At 35.9% G+C, this 12194-nt stretch overlaps 1 long non-coding RNA gene across 1 annotated transcript in view; it reads right to left on the reverse strand.

The window, feature by feature from the left end:
- Positions 1-991: 991 nt before the first annotated feature.
- Positions 992-12194, reverse strand: part of LOC128645838 (uncharacterized) — a 198215-nt gene continuing 187012 nt past the window's right edge. Inside the window, exons 3-4 of the long non-coding RNA XR_008400148.1 lie at positions 3864-4003; positions 992-2829 (exon numbers count right to left, since the gene is read on the reverse strand). This is a non-coding gene — a long non-coding RNA (uncharacterized LOC128645838). The remainder of the gene's footprint in view (positions 2830-3863; positions 4004-12194) is intronic.

A 12194-nucleotide genomic window follows, 5' to 3' on the forward strand; every position in this document is an offset into this window, starting at 1 on the left:
TGATAACCAATGACAGTTGTATTCAGAGCATATGACATTAAAATAATATTAGACAATGAGCTAGTTTTCATAGAGGTGGTAAAGTTTGGAAACCGGTGGCAACATAAAAATTCTCTTTAGATTTTAATGGAGATAAATGTTTTTACCACCAATTTTCAAACTTTACCATTTCAATGGAAACTAGCCCAATGTTTTACAGTGATATAGTATTGAATAAAGGAGTGGTGTATACACAAGAGCTTAGTTTCCATTGCTGTTGTAAACTGTGTAAACTAGTGGTAAACTGTCTCCATTAAAGGCATTGTTTCCATTGAGGTGGTAAAGTTTAGAAACTGGTGATAACATAAAAATCCTCTATAGACTTTAATCGAGATAAATGTTTTTACTACCAGTTTCCAAATTTTACCACTTCAATGGAAACTAGGCCAAAGTTTATGAAGATGTTTTATGCTACTAGTTTACACAGTTTTGTTATGAATATTATCCTTATTATTATTATTATTATTATTATTATTATTATTATTATTATTTCAGTAGTGTACCTGCAAAGTGTATTATGTGTTTAGACACAATAAATATTATGGAACCTCTATATCATTCTGATAATGTAACTAATATTTATATAATAGCGGTTACCAACTTTGCAGGGGCAATGTGTGCAATTTAATAACACTCTGAATTATATCATTTGCAAAGGATAATATATATATAAAACCTGAATCATTTTAGTTCTGATTTGTCTATTAATTAAACTGAGACCAGATCAATAAACAAACTTATTTTATTAAAAGAATTATTAGAAATAATAAGCAATATTTGAATAAAACAAATCAATAAGCAAACATCATTACAATGATTTAATGATTATCAGGTTAAAACTAATGAAAACAATCACTAAATTATTTTATTTGCAGTAACTTGCATGTATAATAGAGAAACAGAAACTTTTGTTATATAAAATCTCAGCATAGCTGGCAAGAATCAGGTAAACTAATAATCCTGGCAAACCATAAGAAAATTATATTATTACCAGATTCCTGATTAACCCAGTGTTATTGTCGACAGATAAGACCGGGTTAACAGGAATTACCTAACACAAATATTTGTGACTATAAAAGGCAAACCAGAATTGATTAACTCACCTGATTCAATAATAAAACTTTGAATATAAATGTAAAGAGCATAAATCATATTAACAAAACTGTTTCATATAGGTTTGTTTCATACTTATCAACATTGTGGGATCCTTCACTGGGGTTCAGTGTTAAAAGACCCTCTAAGGTTACCCCTGGACCCTCTCTTGCCATTATCCTGACTTGTCTATCTGGTCAGCTTAGCCTCCCATCTCCTCTGGATAGGGTGTGGTTATCATGCATGCTCAGTGTGGCCTCTTGTGCTGTCTGCTTGTGTTCCCCTCTCCTTTTGTGGGTGTGTATTTTATGGAAAGCTCTTAACTCCACCCCCACTGATAAGGTTAGGTTTCAAATAAATGATTGGCTAATACTAATTACAGATTAATTAACATTTTTGTTAATAAGCTAAGATTTAGCAGTAAGAATATTTTTCCCTTGGAAGATGGCACTCGTCACTAAGCTATAATAGACAAATATGTATTTTGTAAATATATTCTGAAAAACAAGTCAGTATCTCTATTTGACCATTAACCAAGGTTGAACCCCACTAATGTTTATAGAAAAAGAGACTTACTGGAACCATGTATGAAAAACATGTGGATATTTATATCAATAATATAATGATAGAAATCATGCAGCTATGTCAGAGACCTTGAATATCATAGTAAGTAAACATGAATTATTTTGATAAAGTACAAAAATGTTGCAGTAAGCAATTATATACTGACAAGCAACACTAGCTAATAGCTACATATTAATAATGAAAAATAATATATATGTGTATGTGTACCTAAATCTATAAGTAAATACACATGATACATTTTACCCCTATATTATATAGCACAGACATATGTGATTAATATGCAATATAAAAATGTTGAATTTTACCAGACAACTGTTCTGACATAATCCCCCTCTCGAGATGACCTGTCACGAGTGAATAAGACAAGGTAATCTCGATAAATGTCTTGTTATCAGGTACACAGTGATTTAGTACCTGAATAGGGTAAAATTCAACTTATTAAATATTTTAACATTTATTGGTGTAGAAAAATATCAAAAGTCAGTCAAGACTTGTGTATACAGTCTATATCCCTTTAAGTGGATGCAATGCTGCATCACCAAGAAAAAAAATAAAGTGTAAAGTTTGCAATTTCTTTCTTAAGGCATCAACGTAAACCAAGTTATTGTATAGTGTGTGGTTGCTGTCAGGTTTAAACCACCAGATTGTTTCAGAACAACTTTATTTCTGTGTATGTAGCCCAGGAGAATGTGTGGAGCAACTGTATAACAAGTTATTGTGCTGGTTTTTGGTTGATTAAACATCATGTTTGTGTCTGTATTAGGCTTCCATTGCGTGGATCAGGTATTTGATAGACATCATGGATCCATGAGGAACACTTGGCACTGAATGAGGATGGCCCAGAACATGGTGATCCCTTAAATGGATTAAGCATCTGTCAGTTTAAGCTTGACTACTATAACATAAGAACTAGCACATTAAGTATATTTCTATAAAATGATGTCACATCACATCTCTACTTGCTATGAGATGTGAGACCTGAAAAAAAAAATATTAAACATGCAACATTTTGTTATTACATCATAGTAATGCTTCACTTGGATGTAGTTTTCACATATTAAGTATAATTTTGTCATATCTGTCACTCTTTTTCCAGCAAGAATAAGTTGATACCTGGAATAAAAATAAACAAATCATCCTTGATTAATAAGCAGATTTGTATCAAGTCATAGTCCTTTAGAATATTTTGTAAAATAGTAAACTAATCATTGATTATGATATCATATCCATTTGCAGTTACATAGATACATGAGTATATTAACTATACCACTTGTTTATTGTCATATTAGTTTGTAATACAGTTCCAAACGGGTGATTAGTATCAATAATCACCCCTCTAGTTATTTCTGAGCAGTGTAACTATTAAAGTATAATACTCAGAATATATGGTAAAAAACATGTAATCCATTGGTTTAATTGAGCAAGTAATATAAGCTAGTTTTAGTTTAAGACTTACCAACAGCTTCATATTTACCTTCAGTTTGATTGTCTATTTACTTTGGCCTAGTAAACAAAACATCCTAGAGTCATGTTTGACCCTGGACTAATTTAAGTTCCTAAAGATCAGGAGGATTTGTGTTATCGGCTATGCCTTAACTTTATTAGCTTCTTTTAACAGGTTTACCCTATTCTAGGGACCCTTTTCAGTTTTGCACTTTTAGACTTTTAAACCATATACACCCTATTAACCTTAGGCAGAGTATTCCTTCTAAAGAGGACTCTACAACCCTGAGGAAGCTTTAGGTACGGCATTTCAAGCCTACAATGTACCTTTCTCACCCTATTTATACCTAGGTGGGTTTTTACTGGTAAAGTACCTTTGTGCTTTTAGAGAAGCTTACCTCCTCATATACTCTTCATGGAACACCTCTGACCAAAGCCTAGTTTATCTGTCTTAAACTTACTTTCTTGCTCTGAGTATAATACAACTCTTATAAGATTCCCTTCACCTAATGGTATATTATAGGGAATTTAGTTATTTTCCAGTAGGAGTATGCTTAGCAAGATGCCTAGTTATTTAGCTATTAAGCTAGGCCTAAAGATGTATTTGGGTTTTAGGTTAATAAACTTTTTATGTGAAGGAAAAAAAATACTACTTCCCCCTCTAGGTTTGTCACCCAACTAAATTATAGAAAACCAGGTACTACCTGACGTCATCAGTTCCAGACAGGACATTTGACCTCACTGCACAACCGAGGAATGTAGATCTCTTCTAGCAGCCTGCAACTTAACGTTACCCTTAATTCAGGATAAGAAGGCTTATAAGTCTCATGAGAACACCTTTGTTCTGTTAAACAAATAGGGAAAATGTTATTTTCTGTAGTAGCAACACAGTTCCCTGCAAAAACGGTATTATTAAGAAATAAAGAATCATCCAGTCTTGTCCCTGTAAAAGAAATCAGTTTTGTTAGATCAAAACTATAATCAGATAAGTTAGCAAGTTATGTAAATTCAGTAAAATCAGATAAAATCTTACATCCTTTGTTTGCAGTCCCCTATTGCCTTAATAGGGGTGTTTATTGTAGACACTTATTATAGACCACGGCTTAGCTGTTAAGCAGCAATAAAACTTATTGCAGTTATAGTTCTAGACTGGTTAGTAACCATATAGTTATATATTTGTTAAAGTGTCACTTAAATCAATTCATTAAATAATATCTCATTTATTTATTGAACTCTGGGGGGTTATTTTAATAACAAAGAGTTCTGTAATATCAGTGAGATTCAGTTTGACAGCAGACTGCCACTGAAATAAAATGATCAGTTTTAAGTTAGATTCTGTGACAGAATATAATATAAATACTTATTTTTTTAGTTAGCAATTTATATTTATCATTCTTTATAACATAGAACACCAGTACTGCCGCTTTAAATGTAAAGTACAAATCTTTCTCTCTGCGACAAAGCCAAACACAAGAGAGAACTTTTTTTTATAAAAAAAGAAAACCAAAACATTCACAATGTTATCATTCTTCTGAAGGATAGTAATGCAAGCTCAAAGTTTCATTTGTACTTAAAGGAGAAACACTGTTTACTGCTTAAAAATATAAAATGTACACTTAAACCTGATAAATACTAATTATTTCAACAACAACAACAGACATGGAAACTAGGTGAAAGAGTTTCTATTTACTCTTAAACAGAAGAGACATAGGCTTAGTTTTCATGGTGGTTATAACGTTTGGAAACTGGTGGTATCACTTTACAGAGATAAATATTTTTACCACCAGTTTCCAAACTTTACCACTTCAATTGATGCAAGCCCATAGACAGTGACAAAATGTTAGACACTTGAATATATACACATAACATAATATTGCCTAGTTTTCATTGAGGTGGTAAAGTTTGGAAACTGGTGGTTACATAAAAATGCCTAGTTTCCATTTAGGTGGTAAAGTTTGGAAACAGGTGGTAACCAGTGTTCCCTCTAAGGCCTGTTTTGTGTGCGGCCTAGCTTTGAAATAGTTCAGTAGGTAACCACACCCTGCAACTAGCAAACACTGCACAATGCAGACTGCATGGTATGGTTCTCTTATTATCTGGTTAACTGCTGGGCCACACACAAAACTGGCCTTAGAGGGAACACTGGTGGTAACATAAAAGAATCTCCATAGGTTTTAATAAAAATAAACGTTTCTATCACCAGTTTCCACAATTTACCAACTCAATGGAAACTAGGCCAAAATCTCCTTAGACTTTAATGGAGATTAATGTTTTTATCATAAGTTTCCAAACTTGACCACCTCAATGGAAATGAGCTTTAAGTTACCAAACAATCATCCTTTAGGTAGGGAAGAGTGCCATAAGATATGTCAGTCAGGAGTACTTCAAGGGAATGCTGAATGAATATTGATGAGGCTTATAGAATGGAATTGAACACTTATGGCCAGATTACAAGTGGTGAACAAAAAATGTTTCCGCTTACTCGCTAACTGCTAGATTTGGAGTTTTGTCGGTAACGACCCGAAAAACTAACGCCGGCTTTTTTCTGGCCGCACCATAAAAATAACTCTGGTATTGAGAGTCCACATAAAGGCTGCGTTAGGCTCCAAAAAAGGAGTGTAGAGCATTTTTAACGCAGCTTCAACTCTCGATACCAGAGTTGCTTACGGACGCGTCCAGCCTCAAAAACGTGCTTGTGCACGATTCCCCCATAGGAAACAATGGGGCTGTTTGAGCTGAAAAAAAACCAAACACCTGCAAAAAAGCCGCGTTCAGCTCCTAACGCAGCCCCATTGTTTGATATGCGGTAACCCTTCCTACATCTGCACTTAACACTCTAACATGTACCCCGAGTCTAAACACCCCTAACCTTACACTTATTAACCCCTAATCTGCTGCCCCCGCTATCGCTGACCCCTGCATATTATTATTAACCCCTAATCTGCCACTCCGTAAACCGCCGCTACTTACATTATCCCTATGTACCCCTAATCTGCTGCCCTAACTTCGCCGACCCCTATATTATATTTATTAACTCCTAATCTGCCCCCCACAGCGTCGCCTCCACCTGCCTACACTTATTAACCCCTAATCTGCCGACCGGACCTGAGCGCTACTATAATAAAGTTATTAACCCCTAATCCGCCTCACTAACCCTATCATAAATAGTATTAACCCCTAATCTGCCCTCCCTAACATCGCCGACACCTAACTTCAATTATTAACCCCTAATCTGCCGACCGAATCTCGCCACTATTCTAATAAATGTATTAACCCCTAAAGCTAAGTCTAACCCTAATACTAACACCCCCCTAAGTTAAATATAATTTAAATCTAACGAAATTAATTAACTCTTATTAAATAAATTATTCCTATGTAAAGCTAAATACTTACCTGTAAAATAAATCCTAATATAGCTACAATATAAATTATAATTATATTATAGCTATTTTAGGATTAATATTTATTTTACAAACATCAGAAAAATATTACAACAATTTTAAACTAATTTCACCTACTCTAAGCCCCCTAATAAAATAACAAAGCCCCCCAAAATAAAAAAATGCCCTACCCTATTCTAAATTACTAAAGTTCAAAGCTCTTTTACCTTACCAGCCCTGAACAGAGCCCTTTGCGGGGCATGCCCCAAGAAGTTCAGCTCTTTTGCCTGTTAAAAAAAACATACAATACCCCCCCCCCAACATTACAACCCACCACCCACATACCCCTAATCTAACCCAAACCCCCCTTAAATAAACCTAACACTAAGCCCCTGAAGATCTTCCTACCTTATCTTCACCATACCAGGTTCACCGATCCGTCCTGAAGAGCTCCTCCGATGTCCTGATCCAAGCCCAAGCGGGGGGCTGAAGAGGTCCATGATCCGGCTGAAGTCTTCATCCAAGCGGGTCAGAAGAGGTCTTCCATCCGATTGAAGTCTTCATCCAAGTGGCATCCATCCGGAGCGAAGCGGCAGCATCCTGAAGACCTCCACCGCGGAACATCCATCCTGGCCAACGACTAAACGACGAATGACGGTTCCTTTAAATGACGTCATCCAAGATGGCGTCCCTCGAATTCCGATTGGCTGATAGGATTCTATCAGCCAATCGGAATTAAGGTAGGAATATTCTGATTGGCTGATGGAATCAGCCAATCAGAATCAAGTTCAATCCGATTGGCTGATCCAATCAGCCAATCAGATTTAGCCTGCATTCTATTGGCTGATCGGAACAGTCAATCGAATGCGAGCTCAATCTGATTGGCTGATCGGATCAGCCAATCGGATTGAACTTGATTCTGATTGGCTGATTCCATCAGCCAATCAGAATATTCCTACCTTAATTCCGATTGGCTGATAGAATCCTATCAGCCAATAGGAATTCGAGGGACGCCATCTTGGATGACGTCATTTAAAAGAACCGTCATTCGTCGTTCAGTCGTCGGCCAGGATGGATGTTCCGCGGTGGAGGTCTTCAGGATGCTGCCGCTTCGCTCCAGATGGATGCCGCTTGGATGAAGACTTCAATCGGATGGAAGACCTCTTCTGCCCCACTTGGATGAAGACTTCAGCCGGATCATGGACCTCTTCAGCCCCCCGCTTGGGCTTGGATCAGGACATCGGAGGAGCTCTTCAGGACGGATCGGTGAACCTGGTATGGTGAAGACAAGGTAGGAAGATCTTCAGGGGCTTAGTGTTAGGTTTATTTAAGGCGGGTTTGGGTTAGATTAGGGGTATGTGGGTGGTGGGTTGTAATGTTGGGGGGGGGTATTGTATGTTTTTTTTTACATGCAAAAGAGCTGTATTTCTTGGGGCATGCCCCGCAAAGGGCCCTGTTCAGGGCTGGTAAGGTAAAAGAGCTTTGAACTTTAGTAATTTAGAATAGGGTAGGGCATTTTTTTATTTTGGGGGGCTTTGTTATTTTATTAGGGGGCTTAGAGTAGGTGTAATTAGTTTAAAATTGTTGTAATATTTTTCTTATGTTTGTAAATATTTTTTTATTTTTTGTACTTTAGCTAGTTTATTTAATTGTATTTATTTGTAGCAATTGTATTTAATTAATTTATTGATAGTGTAGTGTTAGGTTAATTGTAGGTAATTGTAGGTAGTTTATTTAATTAATTTATTGATAGTCTAGTGTTAGGTTTATTTGTAACTTAGGTTAGGATTTCTTTTACAGGTAAATTTGTAATTATTTTAACTATTTTAGCTATTAAATAGTTCTTAACTATTTAATAACTATTGTACCTGGTTAAAATAAATACAAAGTTACCTGTAAAATAAATATAAATCCTAAAATAGCTATAATATAATTATAATTTATATTGTAGCTATATTAGGATTTATTTTACAGGTAAGTATTTAGCTTTAAATAGGAATAATTTATTTAATAAGAGTTAATTAATTTTGTTAGATTTAAATTATATTTAACTTAGGGGGGTGTTAGTATTAGGGTTAGAATTAGGTTTAGGGGTTAATACATTTATTAGAATAGCGGCGAGATTCGGTCGGCAGATTAGGGGTTAATAATTGAAGTTAGGTGTCGGCGATGTTAGGGAGGGCAGATTAGGGGTTAATACTATTTATGATAGGGTTAGTGAGGCGGATTAGGGGTTAATAACTTTATTATAGTAGCGCTCAGGTCCGGTCGGCAGATTAGGGGTTAATAAGTGTAGGCAGGTGGAGGCGACGTTGAGGGGGGCAGATTAGGGGTTAATAAATATAATATAGGGGTCGGCGGTGTTAGGGGCAGCAGATTAGGGGTACATAAGGATAACGTAGGTGGCGGCGCATTGCGGTCGGCAGATTAGGGGATAATAAGTGTAGGCAGGTGGAGGCGACGTTGAGGGGGGCAGATTAGGGGTTAATAAATATAATACAGGGGTCGGTGGTGTTAGGGGCAGCAGATTAGGGGTACATAAGGATAACGTAGGTGGCGGTCGGCAGATTAGGGGTTAAATTTTTTTTTCGAGTGTCGGTGATGTGGGGAGACCTCGGTTTAGGGGTACATAGGTAGTTTATGGGTGTTAGTGTACTTTAGAGCACAGTAGTTAAGAGCTTTATAAACCGGCGTTAGCCCAGAAAGCTCTTAACTACTGACTTTTTTCCTGCGGCTGGAGTTTTGTCGTTAGATGTCTAACGCTCACTTCAGAAATGACTCTAAATACCGGAGTTATAAAAATCCCATTGAAAAGATAGGATACGCAATTTCCGTAAGGGGATCTGCGGTATGGAAAAGTTGCAGCTGAAAAGTGAGCGTTAGATCCTATTTTGAGTGACTCCAAATACCGGCGGTAGCCTAAAACCAGCGTTAGGAGCCTCTAACGCTGGTTTTCACGGCTACCGCCAAACTCCAAATCTAGGCCTAACTGCGCTCAAAGTAAAAAATTAGAATGGCTGCATTAGCACTGTTATTACAAGATGAAAGTAGGATAGTGCAAGAGCAAAAGACACAAGCGCACTAAGTACGGTTGCCACCTCTGCCATGTTTTCCTGGACACATATTAGTTACACATGCTGCAGGGTGTGCAGAGGGAAACATGAATTGCACTCCTGGACAACACACTAATAGTGATCCTAGACAGCACTATTCATGTTCCCCTCTGCATACCCTGCAGCATGTGTAACTCATAAGTGTCCAGGAAAACATGGCCGAGGTGGTAACCCTAGCACTAAGACTCAGGACTTTGAATATCTCTACCACGCTTACTCCTTCTATCCATAGACATCTAAGGGGTGCTTTAAAAAAACAACTATTAGTAATCACTTGCTAACTAGCCTGCACACTGTACTAGATCAACTGATCTAAAGCCGAAGGTACATTAGGAATTCTACATATCTAAAATAAATAGTTATATCTAGATACACATACATATATTTATTTATTTATTTATTTATATATATATATATATATATATATATATATATATATATTTATATTTATATATATATTTAAAAATAAAAAGAACCACATAGTACTATAAAGTATTTCTATAAAAACACATTGAAACATATAAACATAAAAATTATATTGCATGTCACAAGGCATATAAGTGGGAAGGTCTCAAAAGTGTATTTATATGTGTATATGTGTATATATGTGTTTATATGTATATATATGTACAGTATGTATGCGTGTAAGTGTTTACATACATATTTACACCTATAAACATATAACTACACATGTATACACACATATACAAATATATAGACATGTATACATACAAACACACAAATTTAGACATTGGAGCCCTTTCCAAATAACTTTCCATATACCATATCCAATTTTACTAATTTAAAACCTTTTTAATCATCATGAAAATATTTTTTATAAAAGTGTATATATGACTGTAATACTTTATTTTGATATGTTTTTGATGTGTTTTGTAAAAAAATATTTAAACCTTTATACTTTACCTCAGGTCTCAAGTTTCATTAAATGTTCTAGCTCAGTTTCGACCTTTGCTAGAGCGCAAATGATAACTTTTCATTTGTAACACTAGTGCTATTTAGCATGGTCATTATCTCCATTGAAACTCTAGGTTGCGCTAGAGCAATGTAGGCCTCAATAATCCCTTGCTGGAAAATGTGATTTACCATGGACTTATAATATCAAGTTGTGGCTAATGTTTCAAATCAGGAGAGACATGCATCCTAAGCTCTTGGCTCCAAGTAATCCTTCAGTAGGTCATAGAGAGCAAAGATGCATGGCTGGGTTAGCCTATTTTTACTATTTTTTTTTTATTTTGATTGAATTCTGAAATAGAACAGTATATGTTTGCCCCTTGCCGTTATGGGACTATCATTTGCCTCCATCCATCTCTCACCTTTATTCAATGAAATTACCCTTCTCATAACATGGCTAATCCCTTGCTGTCACTCCACATGCCTGGTCCCCACTCACTTTTGATCTCAGTACCAAAGCCCCAATGTGGGTCTTCATTATTCTTTCTCCCAGTGGAGGCTCATCCATGTAAGCAGCATGGGCTGTGTCCCACCATTTTAAATGTTCCCCAAAAATAAAAAAATGTTTGCCACTCTCTTACTTGTTATCATAATCTTTATGCTTTTGATTCACAAATAAATTGTTAATATTTTTAGGTAAATAAATACTTAATTTTCTCTCCATTTGTCTCCTATTATTAATATGAGGAGCATCAGCAGAACCAGATGAGCAAACGCATGTGCAAGGTAAGCATGCTAGGTCTCGCAAACAAAGTGAGCATACACAGGTGTCAGGTACGTTTTCTTGGTTTCTGGAACAAGTTAACCTTATGCAGGTATGTATGCTTAGCTTTCAGGAAATAGGAAAGCAAGGTAGATAAGGCATTAACTCAGCCTATATATATATATATAACATAGGACCACACTCACTAGATTAAACAATTAACACATTCTTTTATTAAGGTGGTGTTTCAGGGATAGGCTCCCCTTCCTGAAAGTCTGATTATGGGGAGCTGATCCCCAAAATGTCATCTTAATAAAAGCATGTGTTAGTTGTTTAACACATTCACTAACGGGAATATCAGAGAAAAACTTGCCCGGATTTTTAGCATTTTGCTATCACTGCATTTAAACAGAAATAGAGTCTTGTTTTTTTCTATTTACTTGTCTAAACTAAAAAAATAAATAAAAGTAGACAACACAAGGTATTGATCTAGGCCCATTTCGGTATATTTCATGCCATCATTTCACCGCCAAATGTGATCATGTTAAAATAATTGTAATTGGTAATTAGAAGACTGCTAACTGGAGCTGCACACCACACTTCTAATATTCCCGGCAGTGAATAGGGTAATTAGGTAGTTTGTAATGTTAATTTTAGCTTTAGTGTAGCGATTAACCTCCCATTTGACACCTCCCTCCGCCTGATCCCTACCTGATCCCTCCAAAACAGCCCCCTTCCCTCCCTCACCCCCACTGGTCACCCCCATCTCAGGTATTAGCAATCTGCCAATTTGAAAATTGAAGGCTTTTTAAATATCTATCTATATATATATATATATATATATATATATATATATATATATATATA

The sequence above is a fragment of the Bombina bombina genome, chromosome 1 (genome assembly GCF_027579735.1).
Source record: "Bombina bombina isolate aBomBom1 chromosome 1, aBomBom1.pri, whole genome shotgun sequence".
NCBI classification, from domain to species: Eukaryota; Metazoa; Chordata; class Amphibia; order Anura; family Bombinatoridae; genus Bombina; species Bombina bombina.